The following is a 9018-nucleotide window of genomic DNA, read 5'->3' as shown; positions in this document are numbered from 1 at the left end:
TGTTGTTTCTCCTGGAGGCGCCATCTTGGTTTCTATTTCTACTGCATACTTCTCATGGGGGGGGGGGGGGGAAGGGGGGCTAAGTGGGGCTAGCCATTTAAAAATATTTTTAAAATAAAATTGTGAGCGTAATATACCTAGTACCTATAGTTTAAGGGGTGCTAAGTTGAGCAACCAGCTAGGCAGCCATTTTGATTAAGGATTAATATGAACAGGAGCAATAACATATATATATATATCATAATATATATTGAAATAGGCATTTTTATCATAGTCACTTAACCACATCCATTACAGTCCCCCCTAAAATGGCTATTTCTATGTAGATATTTTTTTAATTTTCCTGTCCCTTACCTTATCACCTGGCCCACACCCCAGAACTCCTTTCTTTACATGTGTAGGGGCCATCCGAGGGGCTAATCCACCTCTGGTCCTAACATGTCAGTGTGAGCAGTCAGGTGGTCTCTGTCCCTACTCTTACTGACCTAAGCTGTTATAACATTATATTTGGGGGGACAAGGATCGTAACGGTGAATATGGTTTCTCGTCATCACTCAGGTAGGTGTCCTCTTCTACCTGTATCTTGGTTGGGGTCAAAGTACTCTCATCCACCACTTTGGTCATTAACTTTTTGGCATAGGGGATCACACAGCTGACTACTGGGCTGGGCCTATTAAGGTCAGAACAATGAGAATCACCACACCTACTTGGGCTAATGCTTTCTGCCATCCTGTCATCCAAATAAAATATTGGTCCCACGGGTCTGTGATACCTGAATTCTTCTTTAGTTCCACTGACAGGTCTTCTAGCTTCTTAATGGCTAGGGTAACTTTACCATTTGGGCCAGTGTTGTCTGGGATGTACGTGCAGCAGGTTCCTGTGCCTTCAATCATTTTGCAAACACCCCCCTTCTCCGCTAGAATCATGTCTAGGGCCATCCTGTTTTGGAATGTCATGTAAGAGGTGGGGCCTAATTGGTTGGCAATTCCCTGCAGGGCATCTCTGGTATAATTCACGAACCGCTGCTGGTTGTAATAGACGTAATTTATCCAATCTACGTTCTTGTTGACAGTGATCATGGGAATCAAGGACTCAAAACCAGCTTTTACCTGGTCTCGAGCCTTAGACCCGTCTGGGACCCCCCTTGGGACTCCAATGGCATCTATATACATGTGTGGTTCAAAACTGCCTGCTGGGGTACTCCTTTTTCTTCTACAAATGGGCGATAGTTCAGGGTGTGGGATAGACAGGTCGTAGGAGAGAATGTGAAGGGGCATGATTTGAGAAGTTGCCAAGATACCTTTCTCCCCTACATGGTGAGCGTAACAGGTGTAATCCCCAGGATATATTGTGATGCCTTCTCCTGGTTTGGGTGCCCTGGTTATAACAGGATACTCTGCCTTCCACCGCTCACATGCTGAGTGATTAGTGGAGATATTGGCGAAAAGGCTTAGAAAACACTCTTCTGCCTCCGCGGGTATATTTAGTGGGACTGTACCTAAATGTGGGACTGTACCTAAATGTTTCGTATATTCAGAACAAGTGTCATACCGGGACCTGGCATAGAGTGAGACGGGTCAGCAAGGGCTCTCCTTTATTATCTTTACTGTCATAGGCTGGCTGGGGTTTATACCCCCAGGGTGTCCCTGTATTCCAGGCCGCTGCTCCCCAATAATCACAATTCCTTCCCCATGACCCCTTGGTGACACAGATGTACATGTACCCTTCCCCATATCCTATTGTATACCATTTTGCTCTATTGGGTAGGGCAGGTGAGTATTTTACAAGGGTGGAAGTTAAATGTGGCCACGTGCGTGTTGGAGGAGTTGAACCAGAAAGTGAGTACCCCATCCTCCTTAGTAATAGCAACCTGTTTCGGCAGCACTAAGTATTAAAAGGAGATAAAGGATCATGGTTTGTTCCCCTCGGTCTCCTCGGGCTCAGAGACCTTCTTGCAATGGGAGGCATGTATCCACGAGTTCTTCCCGGCCACCTTTACTGATGTGGCAGTTGTTAGGAGGACCTGGAAAGGTCCCAGTCACCAGGGACCAGCTTGTGTGTTCCTGTATCTAATTCAGGATCTGGAATGGAAGAAAACACTTGGACATGGATTCGGGTTAATTCTCGTGACAACGTGGTTACATAATTAGTTAACACATCAGATTGTAGTTGCAATTGCTGTGGAAAATAACAACCAAGTCTGGGGGCTGAACAAAACAGGATTTCATAAGGGGACAGGGAGTGTTCTCCCCTTGGTGTGTATCTGACACTAAACAGGGCAATGGGCAGACTGTCTGACCAACTCATACCAGTCTCTCGGGCCATTTTCAGCATTCTAGTTTTTAGAGTACCATTCATCTTTCCTACTTTCCCACTACTCTGATGGTGATAGGGAGTGTGGAATGCCAAAGTGACCCCTAGTGCGGCCCACACTTCTTGGTCACTGACGCTGTAATGGCGGGGCCCTGGTCACTCTCTTATCACTTCTGGGACTCCGTATCTACACACTACTTCAGTTAAAAGTTTATTTGCAGTGGTCTTGGCAGTCATGTTGGTTACTGCATAAGCTTCTGGCCAACCAGAGAACATAGGGCATACTCGAACCGCCCACTCTTTGGCATTTGGATGTGGTCAATTTGTATTCTCTGGAACAGGGGTTTTGCCAGATGCTTCTGTGGTGTCTTCTCTGCGCGTCCTGGGTTGCACTTGGCACAGATAGCACATGATCTGCAAACGTTTGTTTGTCAATGTGGTGATCCCAGGTGCTGTATAGTACTTGTTGATGAGGGAGTTCATAAGGTTCTTCGACAGGTGGGCTGCTCCATGTGCCCACTGGACCAGTGCTGGATACAGACTTCTGGGTAGGCAAAACCTCTTGTTGCTTTCAAGCAATCCATCCTTTAGAATTGCTCCCTTCTTCTTCCAGACTTCTTTTTCCTCTGGGCATGCAGTTCCTTCAAGTAGTCTTTGTTTGCTGGTAGAGTCTGTAGATTCAGGACTGGAGTAGAATCTTCTCCTGGTACCATCTCTCCTTCCACTTCACGTGTGCCACTTGCTGCTTGTTTGGCCGCTGTAGTTATTCCAGGGGCCCAGTAGTACTTGCTGATGAGTGAATTAATCAAGTTCTTTGACAGGTGTCCACTTCCACGGGCCCACTGCACCACTGCTGGGTAAATGTACTTGGGTAAACAGACTTTCCCTCTCACTTCGTACAGTTCATTCTCGTAGACTGCTCCTTTGTTACCCCAGCTCAGTCTCTCTTCTGTATGTACTCCTGTCTGCATTGAGATTAGGTAGGCCTTATCTGTTGGTATATGGACAGTCAGGACTGTTTCTGCTACTTCTTCATCCACTTTTAGCTGTTTCCTTGCAGCTTGTTTTGCTGCGGTGTCCACGAGGTGATTGCCTCGGGCTTCTTCGGAATCTAGCCTCGGGCTTCTACGGAATTCCTTGATTGCTGGCCCATGTTTCACCGGTGTTCCAGCGGCCGTTAGGAAGCCTCGCATCTTCGCATCTCCCATGATTCCAAAGTCATGTGCCACCCCAAAGGCATATCTGGAGTCTGTGTAGATGTTCGCTCTTTTTCCTTCAGCCAATCTGCACGCTGTGGTCAGTGCTTGTAGTTCAGCCTCTTGTGCAGACATCATTGATGGCAGGGCTGCAGCTTGCAGGACTGTATCTTCAGTGGTCATAGCCTGTGTGGTACTTGCCTCGCTCATCGGCAAACCTGGAGCCATCAACAAAAGGTGTGAGGGCTGGGCTTCTCGCTCACAGTGGGGAGATGTGTAGTTTCCATCTTCATCAGTTCAAAGCAGTTGTGCAAAGGGTCGGGGTCTTCAGACGCGAAGGGTCGAGGTCTTCAGACTCTTCACCGCCTCCCCCCTCGGGAAGTGGGAGGATAGTGGAGGGGTTTAGCGTGTTGCAACGCATTAGGGTGATATTCGGGCCGTGGACAGGTGTTTGGGTTGAACCAGGTTGAGTATAGCAGCAATGTCATGGGGTGCAAGCAGGATAAGGTGATGGCCAGGGCTAGGTCCGAGGTCTTGTCAAGCAAGGCTGGAGCAGCAAAGACAGCTCGAAGACAGGAGGGGCCTCCTCTGGCCACTGCATCCAATCTGCAGGATGCAGGATGGGCGTAGGTGGTTGCCGTGGGACTGGGGGTTGAAGCTTAAAGGTCTGCTCATAGTCTGGGAGTCCTAGAGCAGGAGTTGATGAAATAACTTGCTTGAGAATCTCGAAGTTGGAGATTGCTTCCGGGGACATTTGGAAGGGATCAGACTTCAGAGCATAGTAGAGGGGCTGCATCAGGAGGGAGGCTCCTGGGATCCAAGAGCGACAGTAGGAGATTAATCCTAGGAAGGCATGGAGGGATTTTGGACCCTGTGGCACGGGGATCCCCTTGATCGCAGCCACTCTCTCCTGAGTGAGATGTCGGGTGCCCTGAGAGATGCAATGACCCAGGGAAACCACCTTCTCTTTGCACCACTGTACCTTTTGTTTCGAGGCTTTGCATCCTTGGTCAGCTATGTAATGAAGGAGACTTTCTGAGAGGGTTGAGGTGTCTTCAAGGGTGTCTGCACAGAGTAGGAGGTCATCCACATACTGGAGGAGGGTCACTGTCGGGTGTTCCTTCTGCCATGCATCGAATATGGTAGCCATGGCTTTTGCAAACTGACTGGGAGAGTTCTGTGCTCCTTGTGGTATGACCGTCCAGGTGTATTGTTCTCCATCATGGGTAAATGCGAAGAGGTATTTACAGGAGGGATGAAGGGGAACGCTGAAGAATTTATCCGGCTCTCCTTTTGGGGTCTACTTCTTCACCGGGAACAATGGTGTGTTGCATGGGGATGTGCAGGGTATCAGAGCTGGTTTGAACGGTGCTTGGGAGACAAATGCCGAACGGGCCGGTGTGCGCACGCGCACACTGCCCGTTCAGCATTGCGGTCATCGGAAGCCTGCCCCTCAGGGGGGTGGGCTTGCGATGATCGAGAATACGATCTGCCTGTCCAAGATGGGCAGATCGTACGTTTTTTTAATCACTTTACAGACTAAGGTCTTGCGATGGTTGTACAATGTATGGCCACCTTAAGACTCTGTTCACACCTAGGCGTATCGAATATGCGCGTTTGTCGCGTGTTTTTACCGCGATTCGCGGTGAAAAAAACGCGCGTCTCCGAGGGCTACTTGTCTATATCCCAATGGAAACGTGCAACAAAAACGCTGCAAAGAAGCTCATGTACATTTTCAGGCGTAGGCCGTTTTGTAGCTCGTTCAGACGGGCTGAAATACGGCAAGGTGGGAACCATACCCATAGAAAACAATGGGATTTTCATGTTTGAGCGTTTTGTAGAGCGTTCGTAGAGCGTTGAACGCGCTACAAAACGTACAGGTGTGAACCAGGCCTTAAGGTTTCAGAGTGAAGCTTGCCTCCTGGAGGAAGGTCATGTGATCTCTAGAGTAGCCTCAGAACGAGGCTTGGCTCTCAGAAGGAAGAAGCTATTTGCTGCACCGAGAGGGAGGACATACGTAGGTAGGTGCAGTACGGCCAACGGCCACTAGATGCCCCCATGGGCCCTGGAGATAGATGCAGCTCTGGCCTGGGAAGACTCTGTGTCCCAGGAGAGTTGATTTATAGGGTGCGCCCGAGAGGGGAAAGAGGCAGCACCTCTGGGCTGATGTACCTCTCTCTCTAAAGTGTAACCCCAAGCAAGTAACAAGAATTGTGCCATCATCCCACCCGGGGGTGGCTGAAACGTATACTTTGTTCTGTTTCTACCTTCAAGTAAAACCAACTAAGACTATCTGTGTGGACTGGTTCTTCTCCCTCCAACCTCTGAGAAGGTGGGGTTCTACCGGAGTGTGATGTTGGACGGTATCGTGGCTATAACCATCTGAGGAGGGTAGGTGCGCAATGGGGCTATGCCTGACACAGGGTGCCGTTCATGGTGGCCTTTCTCCCTAAGGGGGAGGAAGCGCCGAATTCCGCAGAGGCGGTTGAAGCCATGAGGCCCTGCGTACGCAGTACTACACGTGTGGGAGTGTTTGTACGAGGCCAAGGCCGTGGCCCCTGACCGTGGGGTGTCTGGTTTCGAGTTGCATGCACAGGGTTACCCAGCCAACCCAAAGGGAACACTCACGCAACACCTCAAGCGTGAACCCCGCCTACTGGGCACCTCCCTGAAATGAGACGGGAACCTCCCTGAAATAAGGTTTTGCAGGTTGGGATGTCTGAGTTATGTCATCAATACCTGCATACATACCTACATACCTAACATACCTATGTAATTTATAACACAACAGTGTGACAATTGTTACTTCTATTATAATATATTATTATACACACAAAAAATTGATATCATCACTGCCACTTAAATGAGAAAAAGTTAATATATTGCTGCTCCCTCCACCGCCACTCTGTGGCAGTAGCATAGGCAGCCACCTGAGGGCAACAGGGGGGGGCATGTGGGAGGAAATTGTCGGAGGTCAGAGAGAGAGACAGCAGAGCACAGCGGTGTCACCAGCAGTGAGCGGCCAAGGAGTGAGCAAAGGGACCATCTGGACTCTCTGCCATGAACACGGACTCCAGGGACCTCGAGCGACTGCGAGCTGTCATCAGGTATTGACAAAAACGTCTATAGAGCCCTCCTGCACTCTGTCACATGCCCTTCCCACTCACCACTCCTTTGGCATAATTGATAGGCGCAGTACCCCAGATTGCACTTTTCACAACTATCTGTAGTTGGAATGCTCTGTAGAACTTAGTACAATAGGGATGCACCAATTCTGGTATTTAGGTATCGAGTACTGATATTTTTTTTCGGTACTTGCCGATACCGAGCACCAGAAGTCCCATTCAGGAAGCCAGGCGACGTGTAAAGACTCACCACCTGGCTTCCAGATTAGCAGGGAAGCCATCCCCATGCTTCTCGTCACTATGTGATGAGAAAGCATGGAGCCGGCTTCTGGCCAACCAGGAAGCCGGGCAGCATGTAATGACGCGCTGCCCGGCTTCCTGATAGAGGACGTATCGGGCTAGGCATCAAAACATTTGGGCCAGTACGTGGCGCCCTGCTTCCTGATTGGCCAGCTTCCCAACCGATCAGGAAGCCGGGCAGCGAATTATTACACGCTGCCAGGCTTCCTGGCAATCAGGAAGCCGCGCGCCCTGTAATGACGCGATGCCCGGCTTCCTAATTGGCCGAGAAGCCTGCTCCATGCTCCCTCATCATGAGGTGAGGGAGCATGGAGCCGGCTTCCCGGCCAATCAGGAAGCCGGGCAGTACTCACCCAAATACTCGGTATCGGTGCATCCCTATAGTACATTGCTTTTGTATTAGAGATTACTCTTATATTGAAAGTTGATGAGCTCTACAAGTGGGATTATAGTTTGGGATAAAGAGGTCAGTGACACACTGTATTGAAGTCCCATAATTCTCATACAAGGCAGTCAACATAGGTGGCATGAGGCCTCAGGCTTATCTCCAGATTAAATTGCTGGCAATGTATGGTAATAGGCAAACTGCATGGATCCATTGCACTGGTTAGCTGTCAAATTGGCTTCTGCTGTGTTATTGGCATCAGCTGTTAGGTTGAAGTCAGATGGGCGATTTATTTGCAGTGATCCCTTTGGATTCCAGGGTGCCTGGAGTCTAAAGATTGGTACAAGGAGGCCCGGAGAGGGCGAAGACTGGTACAGGGGGGCCTGGAGTGTCTGGCGAGGGTGAAGACTCATACAGGGAGTCCAGGTAGCTGGTGGTATTCTGCATTACTGTACTATGCATTTCTTGGATTTGTAGTCCTCTATAGCTGGTGGTATTCTGCATTGTTGTATAATGTATTGCTGGGATTTGTAGTCCTCTATAGCTGATGGTATTATTCTGCATTGCTGTATAATGTATTGTTGTGGCATTCAGAGAGACCTAGCTGAGCCACAGAGGAGAGGCTTGGAGCGATTTGAAGCCTCACCTCAATGGCGGATCAGTGCCTTTAGGCCCACCTCTGTGCTTTCTTCTTTTGGTGTGGTGGCGCCCCTCTTGATCCACCATGGAGGTGAGGCTTCAAATCACTTAATTAAAGTCTTTCCCCCATGACTAGAAGGGGCACCACTGGGAAAATAGAAGCAACCTTCTTCAACATTGCTACAGACATTCAATCAGATTGACTGCTTCTCCTGGCTATCTCTCCTCAATCTCTCTCCTGTATACTCCTCTCCCCAAAAAAATTGCCGCGTGCCGTAACAGTGTTCGGGTTTGGCTTGAAGAAAAGGTGGCAACCCAACATGGCAGCACTGCTTTTTTTATACTTGTTGTATCGACCCTGGGAACCGCTGCAACGGGAGAAAGGGCTGGACAGTGATGGAGATGATCTCCCCACCAACCATGCTACTCATCTTCTGCCTGCCGCTCTGGGCTCAAGGGACAGCTGCTATGGGCTCCTGTAAATTATGGGGCCCAGGGCAGTTGCCCCCTTTTGTTCTGCTGTAAAGATGACTCTGATCAGCAGCCCTGCTTGCGCTCCAAAAGTAACCATGGGGCCGCAAATGGCCCGAGGCCTGGTACTTTGAGACCCCTGGTTCTTGTGTGTTTATACACTGGGCTGGTACTGGCAGTCTACCAGATCTCTTTTTAAAAAAAACACAGCGCCTCTGTTTTGAACTTTGCAATATGGATGGACACAAGATGCATTGAGTTGGCTTGATATGCTTTGATGTGCAGTGCAGGCTCAATGCAAGTGCACATAGAAAACAATTGTTCTCTACAAGCCCTGCGCACACCATACATGTGCATTGGTATGTGTTGTGTAAAAATGCAGCATGTCACTGCACATTACTGTATGTCAAGGCACTGCAGCACATGGCATTTACAGTAGTTCCAGTTAGTGGTGTCCCTAGCATAATCACCGCCTGAGGTGGGAGGTTGCTGGTGGTTATGTCCTGGGAGTGGGTAGTGGAAGCTGGTTACTGGTGGTCATGTTCCAAGGGGGGGGGGGGGTCTGGGTGAGTTATTTGGTTCCCAAGGT

The sequence above is a fragment of the Nanorana parkeri genome, unplaced genomic scaffold (assembly GCF_000935625.1).
Source record: "Nanorana parkeri isolate BGI_ZX_2015 unplaced genomic scaffold, ASM93562v1 scaffold2480, whole genome shotgun sequence".
NCBI lineage: Eukaryota > Metazoa > Chordata > Amphibia > Anura > Dicroglossidae > Nanorana > Nanorana parkeri.
Note: the sequence above shows the minus strand (reverse complement) of the source record.